Source organism: Furipterus horrens, unplaced genomic scaffold (genome assembly GCF_987537825.1).
Source record: "Furipterus horrens unplaced genomic scaffold, mFurHor1.1.pri manual_scaffold_9, whole genome shotgun sequence".
Classification (NCBI taxonomy): Eukaryota; Metazoa; Chordata; class Mammalia; order Chiroptera; family Furipteridae; genus Furipterus; species Furipterus horrens.
The window spans coordinates 86,177,028-86,189,147 of record NW_028327179.1 but is presented as its reverse complement, the minus strand read 5'-3'; the positions used below and the strand labels follow the sequence as shown (position 1 = coordinate 86,189,147).

General features: G+C 35.5%; 1 protein-coding gene across 1 annotated transcript in view; it reads right to left on the bottom strand.

Annotated features, from left to right (window-relative positions):
* The window catches only part of KLHDC10 (kelch domain containing 10), a 63,530-nt gene that overhangs the window by 33,892 nt on the left and 17,518 nt on the right, over positions 1-12,120 (bottom strand). The window lies entirely within an intron of this gene.

Genomic DNA, 12,120 nt, shown 5'->3' with positions numbered 1-12,120 from the left:
TTAGAAACTAAGACATTTTTAAAGTCAGTAAATGTAAATTTAAAAAAAAAACAACTCTGATTAAAATTAATTCAGCATAATGTAGTTTCTTGTTCTCTTCCAGGTTTGGTATCCTTTTATAAATTATATGGACAAGAGGATAACACAACGGGCACCATTCTTTAAATATGAAATAATCTCTTGGTACTTTCATTGGCCAGGAGTAGAGGGAATTTATCTGCTTTCCCAGGGAGCAAATTAGCTACACATTAACCCAATTAAAACTTGTTTTCTTATAAAATAGAAGAAAATTGCGAAACATTATAGAACTGTGAAATGGGTAATTTTGTTTCTTCCCAAAGCTTTGACAGCTCCCAAAGACAGCTCTTATTGGCAATAAAAAAATTAACATTTGTAGAGTTTAAAGTTTACAAAAAGCTTTCACGTATTACCTCATATGGCCCTCATATTAATCATGTATAGATTCAACAGCCATTTCGTTAAGTACCTGCTATGCGCCTTGAGCCCTGTGCTAGGCTCTAGAGTAGGGAAAGAAAGCTATGACTCCTCATGAGAAAGGCAGGTGTCTAAACAAATAATTTCATTACAGTGAGTAACTGCTATAACTGAGGCTATACAAACTCTCTGAGGAAGCTAAAGGAAAATAGGTGACAACGCCAGAATGAAGATTCAAGCCCAGGCCATCCTAACTCTTATAACCTGCCTTCTTTCCACGACATCACACCTAACCTGTCTCCAGTTTCTTAGAAAACAAATAGTTTTTGGTTTTGGCAAATGGAAAATTTATTTTGATGCTCATAAGCACAGTGTGAGTTTGCTTCCTGTAGTACTTGTACACCGTATAATTAAAAATGGTATTACCTGCACATGTGTACTTAATATTGTGAAGAAGACAGAATAATTTATTTTGCAGAAGGGTTTATCTTTTAATCCTTTCAGTCTTTTAGATCAGTAGTTCCCAGACCCTGGCTGGGTAGCTCAGCTGGTCAGAGTGGAATCCGGATAGGCCAAAATTGCAGGTTCAATCTCCAGTCAGGACACATCAAGAAGCAACCAATGAACGCACGAATACGTGGAACAATAAATCGATATTTCTCTCTCTCTGTCTCCCTTCTTCTCTCTCTCCAAAAATCAATAAATATATATTTTTTAATTTTAAATCAGTAGTTCCCAAACGTTGGTCTACAGACCACAAACTGGCTAAGGTGAAGATTCACCAGACCAACACAAAATCAGAAAACTATGGATAAGGCAGTGAGTTGTTTTGTTTTGTTTTTTAAGCTAAAACGTTCCATATAAAAGCCTGTTCTTTTTTCGGAGATAAGAAACATTTTGTTATTAAACAGTCTTTATTTTATGAGATGAAAGTTTAGGAAATGATAGCTGCTTTCATTTTTAATGTTCATTCTTAGAAAAACAGAAAATATGCAAGCCTATGTGTATTCCCAAAATACATATGTTTTTCAATTTACAGGTTTATGACATTCAAAACCTATAAAACCACAGCTTTAAATCAACACAATACTTGTTGATTACTCATAAGTCCAACACTGTAAACCACACACAGTCAAAGGATACGTAAGATGAATAAGAAACTTCCCTTGCCCACAAGAAGCTTATATTCTAATTAGGGAGACAAGACAGACACATAAAACAATTATACAGCAATACAAGACAGAATATAACAAGTGATAAGCTTAAAATCGACATTTTATGTACCAAAAGCATTAAAATGTACCTACCCTTTTACCCAGCTATTCCACTTCTACGAACTTATTCCTAAAGAAACAATCATAGATGCATGGAAAAATGCAGGGACAAAGATACTCATTGCAATACCATTTATGACGGTAAAAAATCAGAAACACTCTCAATGTCCAATGACGGGGAGATGGTTAAGTATGCTAAATAAACATACTTATTTTAAATACGTTCATATTCTATGTAACACTAAAAAGTATATACAAGAATATTTACTAACATATGAAAACATAATATGCTGCAAATGAAAAATGCAAGGTACAAAATAGTACTATATTATGACACCATATTAATAAAGAAAAACGTGTAGTCATGAAAATACAGGAAGGATACATCAAATTTTAATTGTGGTTACATTTAGGTGATTATTATGAGGGATTTTTTTTCTCCTTAGTGCTGGCCTTTATTTTCCAAATTTTCTCACTGAGTAGGGATTACTTTTGGACTAGATGATAAATGATACCATATTACTTTAATTTTGTTTAAAAGTCATGATAAAAAAATAATATAAGAAATGTACCAAAGTATGAACAGTGGTTATGACTGGGGTTGAGGGTTATCACTTCTTTTATATTATCCAAAAATTCTGTGACATATTACTATATATTGAAAAAATACACAACAGATTTAGAATAACATTGAGGAAATAACACTGAAAATTACAGAACCAAAGCTGTAATCAAAAATCCTCTCTGATGTTTTCTCAGCTGTCAAACATCTTTAGCCTGTTTCTCCCTCAGCAACCAACGTAAATCTGTCACAGGCATGGGCTGATGTTGACTCTATGGAGCTTATTCACACAAGGTAGACACTGACTTCAGAACCCATCTTTTCTTCCTTCTCCCAAAGAGCAGGAAAAAAAGAGAAACCAGCAATATCACAAACACGTGCCTTTACCATTTCATGTAAATATACTCCTGGTCTGAAGTTTTATTTATTGAAGCTTTAATTTTTATGTATTTAAACTGCCAATTTTCATTTATGATTGTGTCTACTCTTCAAAAGAAAAAACGTTAACTTCTTCAATCATTTTATATTTCATTTTTGCTAGATTTTAAATTTTTTTCTCCTTTTATTGAATGTATTTCATTATAAATATGATATAATCATTGACTGAATCAAGATGGAAGGCTGAGCATACTGTGAGCAAGCTCTCCTTTCCTCAAAGCCCTGCAAATAACAAAAATGCCAGTTTTTAAAAAATACATAATAAAAAAAGAAGAGAAGTGTCCTTAGTGGACTAAAACTATGAGGAATCACTGAAAGATGGAAAGCTGATAGAATCAGTGTAAAAGAGGCAACCACAATCCTTTATGCCCAGAGTAGAGGGCTATTACAAATGGTTGGAGCAGCCCTCAGAAGAAACTAAGCCCAGAGGTGGAAAACAGCAAAAAGAATGAAAACAATTTACAGAATTCACAGCATAACTGATTGGAGGATAGCAAGAAGTTACAAAGCAGGTGAGCCTCTCCCACCTGTTTAACTTTTTGGGTTAAGCATTATAGAATAGAGGTATAAAGGTGTCACTCCGCCAGGAAAAACAGTGAGTTATCAACTCTTGGGTGAGAAAAGACAGGACAGAGCCCTGGGTGGATATTAAGTTCCAGGCAGAAGTGAGGACACTCACATTAAAGAAGACTGGTAGCCCTGGCTGGTGTGGCTCAGTGCATTGAACACTGGCCTGTGAACCAAAGGGTCCCCAGTTCGATTCCCAGTTAGGGTACTTGCCTGAGTTGTGGGCCAGGTTCCCAGTTGGGGACATGTGAAAGGCAACCACACATTGATGTTTCTCCCCCCTCTCTTTCTCCCTCCCTTCCTTGCTCCCTAAAAAAAAATAAAACCTTTAAAAGTAAATAAATAACGAAGAAGATTGGTCATTGGTACCATACACTCCATCTCACTGCACATTCCATTGCTACCCACAATCAACGGAGACCTGCAATAATACACAGGTCACATCCATAGGAAGGCTAACCATGATTCTCAAAGATGAATGAGCACAAAACCAAGGCTCGAGTATGAAAAAAGAGGTATTCGTGTGACAGAGAAGAACTCAACCTAAAGAGAGAGAGTTAATAAATAGAATAAGACCTCAGATTAAGTACAATTAATATCTTCAGAGAGAGGCAAAATAATATTTCTTTTAAAAAGAAATCTTTTAACTGGAACTCTTGGAAATTAAGTTTTGACTACTGAACTAAAACAATTAAGAACTGAAAAAATATAGTTAAAGAACAAATTAAGTTAGTAATCTGAATGACGGAGCCAAGAAATTCACCAGAATACAGTACAGAAAGAAAGAAAGAAAATATGGTGAAAATCATTCTTAAAAGTAAAGATATAGAAGAGAATTGAGCACGCTCTACCAAAATTCTAACTGCCTTTCTTGCATAATTGCTAATCCTAAACTTCATATGGAAATGCAAAGAAACCAGAACAATCTTGAAAAATAACTCAATTGGAAGACTCACACTTCCTGACTTCAAAACTTACTACAAAGATACATTATTCAAAACAATGTAGTACTAGCATAATGATGAACATATATATCAATGGGATAGAATTGAGAGTCCACAAATAAACGCATATGTCTATGGTCAGTTGACTTTTGACAAGGGTGACAGGACTATTCAATGGGGAAAGAAGAGTCTTTTCAACAGATGGTCCTGGGACAACTGCCTATACTTTTAAGCCTAGAATTCTATGCCTTCTCAAACTCTCACTCAAGTGTGAGAGCAACATTAAGACATCTTTCAATGTACAAGGACACAAAAATTTTGCTTTCCTCAGGCTTATGGTGAAAGAATTGCTCAAAGATATATAACTGGAATAAAAAAATCCAAGAATAATAAACAAGGTGCAAGAAAAAATGCATAGTAGAGAAACCCGTAAAACCTTTAAGTTTAAGTTAATGCCAATTTGAATTCAAAACCAAAACACAAAAGCCTACTAACTTTCAAAACCACAATATCAGATGAGATTGACAGGAATAATTGTGAGGGGTTGGAAGACAGGAAAGCAGATGAATGATAAAGTTCTTGTCTTATTCAGAAGAAAAAGTGATTAGTATAGAGATCAACAGAGAATATAAACTTAAGTATTATGGTAAAAAATTAATACTTGATGGCTTCACTCCAGACATTTAAGAAGATATAATACCTATTCTACACAAACACTTTTAGAGAATAGAGGAACTCATTTACAAGACTAGTAGACATTAAAAATAATTACAGGTCAACATCCCTTATAGACATATGCATAAAAATTCTAAACAAAATACTACCAAATCAAATAAAAAATATATAAAAAGGGGAATATATCATGGCCAAGTGAAATTATTCCAAGAATGTAAGGCTAATTTACCATTCAATAATCAGTATAATTTACCACTTTAACAGAGTAGGGAAAAGAAACATACGATCATCTCAATAAATGCAGAAAAAGCATTTGCAAAATCCAACACCAAGCAAACTTGGGAAAAAAGAAACTTATGCTCACACAAAAATTTGTACACAAATATTTGTACACAAATGTTCATAGAAGCTTCATTCATAATGGCTAAATCTGGAAACAACTTTCCAGTGGATGAATGATTAAACAAACTGGTACATCTATATACCATGGCATTACCGCCCAGCATCAGTGAACTACTGATACGTGTAACAACCAGGAGAGCTCTCAAGGGAATTATGCTGCATGAAAAAAGCCAATGTCAAATGTTACATATTGTATGATTTGATGCATATAACATTCTTGAAATGACAAAATTATAGAGATGGGGAACAGCTTAGTGGTTGCCAGGGGTTTTCCAGGGGAGGTGGCTATAGCTATAAAGGGGTAACATGAGGGAGCCTGGTGATAGATCTGTTCTATATCCTAACTAGATGGTCACACAAATCTACACATGTGATAAAATTGTTTAGAATTCAATACAAACACACACACAAATGAATGCTTATCAAAATAATGAAATCTGAGTAAGGTCAGTGGATGGTATAAACTTGATTTGCTGGTTGTGTTTATTGCACAATAGTAACAAGATGTTTTTCGGGGAAATCTGTATTATTTCTTACAATTGCATGTGAATCTACAGTATGTCAAAGTAAAAAGTATAAACACTTAAATAAATAAATAATAAAATGAAGAAATAACTTATACTGATCTAAAGCAGACTGCATTTTAAACGATATATCTGAAATAAATATTTTAACAGTGAGAACTATTAATAGAGAATACAATCTAAGAATTCTAATTTAGGTGGCTATGCCATGTGATATGGTCCTACCACTTTATACAATTCAGTATCTATAAAAACTTTCAAAAGAGAAGCTAATTAATACTGGATTTAGTATCACTGCACAGCTGTGCAGACTCCATACTGCATAAGAGCTCCACACCAAGTGGCTAAACGGGTGGCATTTTTTTAAATTTTGTACAATGGCACACTTCGGGCTAGCAGTGACCCAGTTGTTAAGTAAATGGCTTTCTTCTAACATAAGAGAAGTAATGTTTACTGAGCATCTATTCCCAGCACTTGTACATACAGTGGTACCTCAGTACTGGTCATTAATTCGTTTTGGAACTTGTGACAAGTGCGGAAACTGACAAGTACTGAACAATGAAGCATTACATCTTGCAGTACGGCGCTGTGACTCATACAAGTTCTATCGAGTCTGATGAGTCCCGAGCAAGCACCAAGTGCTGAAACTTTTTTTTCTTATCAAAATATGACGAATAAGGGTTTGATGAGTTCTGAAGCTGACGAATACTGAGGTATGACTATACTCATTTTTAAATTTCTGACTTTGCCTTTCAAAACAAGAAGATCTGAACCCATATCTTAGTTCTGTTGTGTTGCTTGGGTATAGCATATTCCTCAAGAGGCCTCGATTCTGTCTCAAATCCTTTTTTAAAACAAAGTATAAATCAACATAAACTAAAAGATGAGTTACAGTTATGGTTTAATTAGTCATGGCATTATGTGTGTGTATAAAAACAACTGCATTCCTGTAATAATAATACTCATCAAGAAACTCATTTAATCCTCACCACAACTCTATGAGATACATTCTCTGATTCCCAATTTACAAACCAGGAAACTAAGACACAGAGAGATTAAGTAATTTGCCCATGGTCACTTAACTAAGTGAAAAATCTGGTGTTCAAACCTATGCAGTTTGGATCCAATCACTTTTAATCAATCCACAATAATGCTCTTAGTCACAATTCAAGTTGGCACCTGAAAAACTGTGTCTAATAGAGACATCTGTGAAATACTCATTGAATGAAGATAGTGATCTTCAACCAAAGGGCACACTTTCCCAACCCCACAAAGAAGTTGCTCTCCTCTCCCAAGGTTGTGGAATAACTATTATTTCCCATTGGAGTCAAAAAATGGCTAAGAACAGCTGCGCTGGCAACATGAATATGGACTCTGATTCTTTTAAGGGCCTTCAAACTAGGGTGTAACCAGCTGTTGGCTGCTCGCTGACTTCTACTGTACTTCCCTAATACACACACAGGAAATATATCTTTAGGGAGTTACAATACTGAGAGAAAAGCAGCTTTTTGAGCCCCAGACATCAGACATGTTATATCTTCTGTTTTTAACCACACCCTGTGTTTGTTTGTTTTAAGCATTCTATTTTCATATATATCTCTGTTTATAAGCCAACCCAAATATTTGTGACACTAAGGGAGGTACAGATAAATAAAAATTGCTGGCTCTTGCCTTTTTTGTTGCTTGTCATTTCTGTTGTTCAATAAAATATGTTCACTTCCACTGCCATATTTCATCTTCCTGTTTTCGTTCACTTTAGTCTCGTCTCTTCTGACATTACTCCTCTGACATTTGTAGCAAAAAGTAGTCCTATCATAAACTTCTTTCCTTCTATAAAAGTGAAGTAACCATAGCCCATTGAGAAGTATCTCCAAATCTTAAGCTGCTCTTTGTTATTTGATTTATATCATTAATTTTTCAAGTATTGCTTTACTGAAAAAAACAAGTTTGTTGGTTGAGGAGTTTTGTCTTTGGGGGACCGTAGGGGCACAGGAGGGGTTGTATCGGGCTCAAACTGTTTCAAAATGTAGATGTGGTATTTGAAACCAGTGTTCATAAATGACTGGATTCTAAGCTATACTCTCCTACCTTAGAAATAGTTGTTTTAAGTAGGCTAAAAATTTTACGGATTAGAAATTAATCAAAAAGTATTATAATTCCATTAACCTGTGTTAGATTAAAATATTAAATCTGAATCTAGCAAACAAAAATCCTGGGAACACTCTTGATTTAAAACAGCATCATCATATTCTTAATGTCTGTGATGGCTGCCAAGAGTTTGAAATAAATTTTTAAATAAAACCCTACCCTTTGGACCAGTTTAATCTTTTAAGAGAATAATTAACTATAAATACATCATAGACTATATGTATACCAGATGGTCTCTAAAGCTCTAAAAATTCTACAATTCTCAATGAAATCAGAAATGTTCCAAGAATCTTAGACGTATGTAGTGCAATGGTTCCAGAGATGCTAGACTAGCTAGCTCGTTACAAGCTTATTAAAAATAATAATAATTAAAACAATAAAAACAAAACAAAAAGCAGATTACAGGTCCAACCCAGTAGGTATGGCATATTAACTTTGGTGGGTTCCAGTGAGCTAATAAAAATTATTGGCTCTCTCCCCAGAAAAATGCACATGTACTCACAATTTTACATACGACATAATCCCCTGAAGACCAGCCACAGACTCATGAATTCATAGACCCCATGTAAAAATAATAATAATTTAGACCCAGATTGTTTTCAAAGGGATAGGTAAATGGAAGAAGGAATAGATTTATCCCATATTTTACCAGCAGACAAAGCTGGGAGAAACTTTAGAAGTTGCAGTTGAATTCATGGCAACTCTTGGTAATAATCAGAGCCAAGAAGTAATCTGGCAGTTCTCTTAGCAATAGGCAAGTCATGAATCTAAGAGGTTGAAATAGGAAGACCTCTTTAAAATAAAGGTTTATAAACAAAAAGATTAGCGCTTTTGTGGAAAGGATTCCCACACTGAGTAGAATTAGGGCGAGATGACTTCCAAGGTCTTTTCAATTTTAACATTTTATGATTCTAAGGAATTCCAGAAGCAGGAAAAAGGAAAAAGATAAAAAGTTAATTATAAACCTCTTTTTTGTTGTTTATAGGCTTTGTGTTTAAGATTCTGAAAAAAGACTGCCTGTATTTGTACTCTGTGTAACTGTGTCAATATGCTTGTCTTGAAATGTAAACTATTGTCAAAAGATCTGTTTTTCTTAATTCAATATTGCCTCCTTCCTTTTTATCTCCAGCAAAACTTTATTTTTTAAAAGAGTAAGTACAGAAATCATCCTACAATCCTACAAGATAACCCAATCAGTTTCCTACTAACAACTAAATTTTGTATCCTAGATAAACTGAAGTAAAAATTTATAGTAATAATCCACTCAAGAATCTGACTACATTATTTGGCCTTTTCTTGCTTCTGGATTTCTAGCACTCTAACTTGAGTATCTAGAGTATAACCTCTCCCTCAAAAACATCCTTAAGAGAAAAAAAAAGTCTGTACCGGTTGAATGTACGCACAGGGGACTAAATATGAAATTTTTAAAAAGATTTTACTTCTTTACTTTTAGAGAGAGGGAAAGGGAGGAAGAAAGAGAGGGAGAGAAACAGCGAGGTGTGAGAAACATCGATCAGTTGCCTCTCGCGTGCCCCCAACAGAGGACCTGGCTCACAATCCAGGCATGTGTCCTGACCAGGAATCGAACCAGTGACCTATTGGTTCATAGGCCGGCACTCAATCCACTGAGCCGTACCAGTCAAGGCTGAAAAACAGATTTTTAATCAATACATTTGACAATGCCTAATGAAACAAAATTCCGCAACCTCCCTCCTTTAAGGAGCACCAAAGATAGATAGCTCTACAGACACAGAGCCCTCCTTTTTTCTGCAAGTAAAACTATGGTAGAAGGACATCCACAAATTCTAATGTTAAATCCAGAAATGTCATTTATTACTTTTACCACCCATTCTTTTCCTTGATTAAAATTAAAAAAGTAATCAATTTGAAAGTGAAAACACAACTGTGTTTCATTAACTCACTTCCCCTTTCTCAGGTCACCATTTTCTGTTGGCAAATGCAGCATCTTCCAAGGAAATATCTAGACTTGACCAAAGGCAATAAAAGCTTGTATTGGACTAAATCTGGCAAAGAGCAACAAGACATTCACCAAATAAATGTTTAATGCCTGACATTTTAAAAATTGTTTTAAAAAGCCTAATATTTAAAAACAAGATATCCTGTTCATATAACACAGAGTCAATAACAATCTCTTAAATACAAAACTAAAAAATGTCAGATACATGCCCTGGCTGGTGTGGCTCAGTGGATTGAGGGCCAGCCTGAGAACCAAAAGGTTGGGGTTCAATTCCCAGTCAGGGCACATGCCTGGGTTGTGGGCAAGGTCCCCAGTTGGAGGCGTGTGAGAGGAAACTCATCATGTATCTCTCGTACATCGACGTTTGTCTCCCTCTCTTTCTCCCTCCCTTACCCTCTCTCTAAAAATAAGTAAATAAAAATTCTTAAAAAAAATAAAAAATAAAAATAAATTTAAAATGTCAGATACAAATACAGTACTGCCAAAGTAACATCATGTCTAGTAAGACACCTTCATGAAGCATTATATTCAGAAAAAACAACTATTCTTTATTCATAAATAAAAATGTCGAAGATAACATTTTACAAGAACATTTGTGTTGAAGCATTTTTTCTATAAATGCAGAGACACGTTTCAAACTTCAAATTATAATTGAGCAGAAAAAATGCTGATGTAGCTTTAAGAAGTTATTTGTCTCCTGGAAAGCTTTTCTCAATATTTTGTTTTGTATATGCATGTGTATTTAAAGCTAAATATATGACCTCTTTCTAAAGTACCCAGTTTGTAGTGCACGTTAGAAATTTCATTTTCCTCCATCAGGTTTGTGGGTTTGTGCATGTTTTAAGGAATTTGTGTTATGTGACACCAAGATATTTATGGTTAGCATTTAATCATTTACACATCTGATTTAAATTAACTGAGTTGACAGTTTGTTGAAACCATATGGCAGGAGCTACTATGGGTAAAATGGGAAAGCACTCAAGAAAAAAAAGCAAGATTTAACTCCAGCGACTATTTATCTCATTGTTTTGCTAGGCATCATACTTCTAATTTCACTATCTAGTCTTAGAGACAATTCAATGATTGCATCTTAGATAAAGTTTGGAGCAAAAACTTTAAAAACACAATATTAAAGGGAAGAGCACGAGATCAGGCTGGACTCCAAATGCGACAGGAAGCCACTTTTGAGCTGGGAAGCAACAATCCTAGTTGTGCTTTAGGAAGATTAATCTCGTCTCAGCACATAGGAAACGGAAGGCTGGGAATAGGAAATGAACACTGAGAACGACGAAAGCATTATTAGCACAGTACAGCTTAAGGCAGGGAAGGCCTGAACTGTAGGAGTCACAGACAGAAGTGGGAAAGACCGCAGACAAAGAGCACAGCACAGTGGTGAGGAGCGTGCACTTCAGAACCACACTGGCCACGTCCACATTCGGGCTCTGCCCCTTGCTAGCTACATGGCCTTGGACAAGATCTATCCTCTCGGTCTCAGCTTCCTCCTCTAAGAAAAAGGGACAATAACAGTACCTACTCCTCACTGGGTTATGAGCAAAGGTTTAGAAAGTACCTAGCTAGTAATATTGTTATGGGGACTTAAGGACTTAAAAAATTAGCTGGATGGGAAAGGTGGGCAAAATAAAGGGACAAAGTGTGAATTTTTAAGTCCTATAACTTGAAGAAAACTTTTTAAAAATACAAATATTAAAGAGTAAGTTGACAAGCCCTGACTGGTGTGGCTCAGCGGGTTGGGCATCACCCCATAAAACGAAAGGTTGCTGGTTCGATTCCCAGTCAGGGCACATGCCTGGGTTGCGGGCCAGGTCCCCAACTGGGGGCAACCAATCAATGTTTCTCTCCCTCTCTTTCTCCCTCCCTTCCCCTCTCTCTCAGAATAAATAAATAAGTAAAACCTTTTTTAAAAAAAAGTTGGCAATATTTATCACTATGTATTGCAGCAATGTTTTTAAATAGAAGATCAGAAACAATTTAAATAACTATCATTTGTGTAGCTGGTAAATTATTGTATGTCCATGTCCTGACTGGGGTGGCTCAGTTGGTTGGGGACCATCCTGCAAAGCAAAAGGTCACTGGTTTGATTCCTGGTCAGAGCACAGACCTGGGTTATGGATTTGGTCCCAGGTCAGAGCTCTTATGAGAGGCAACCAATTGA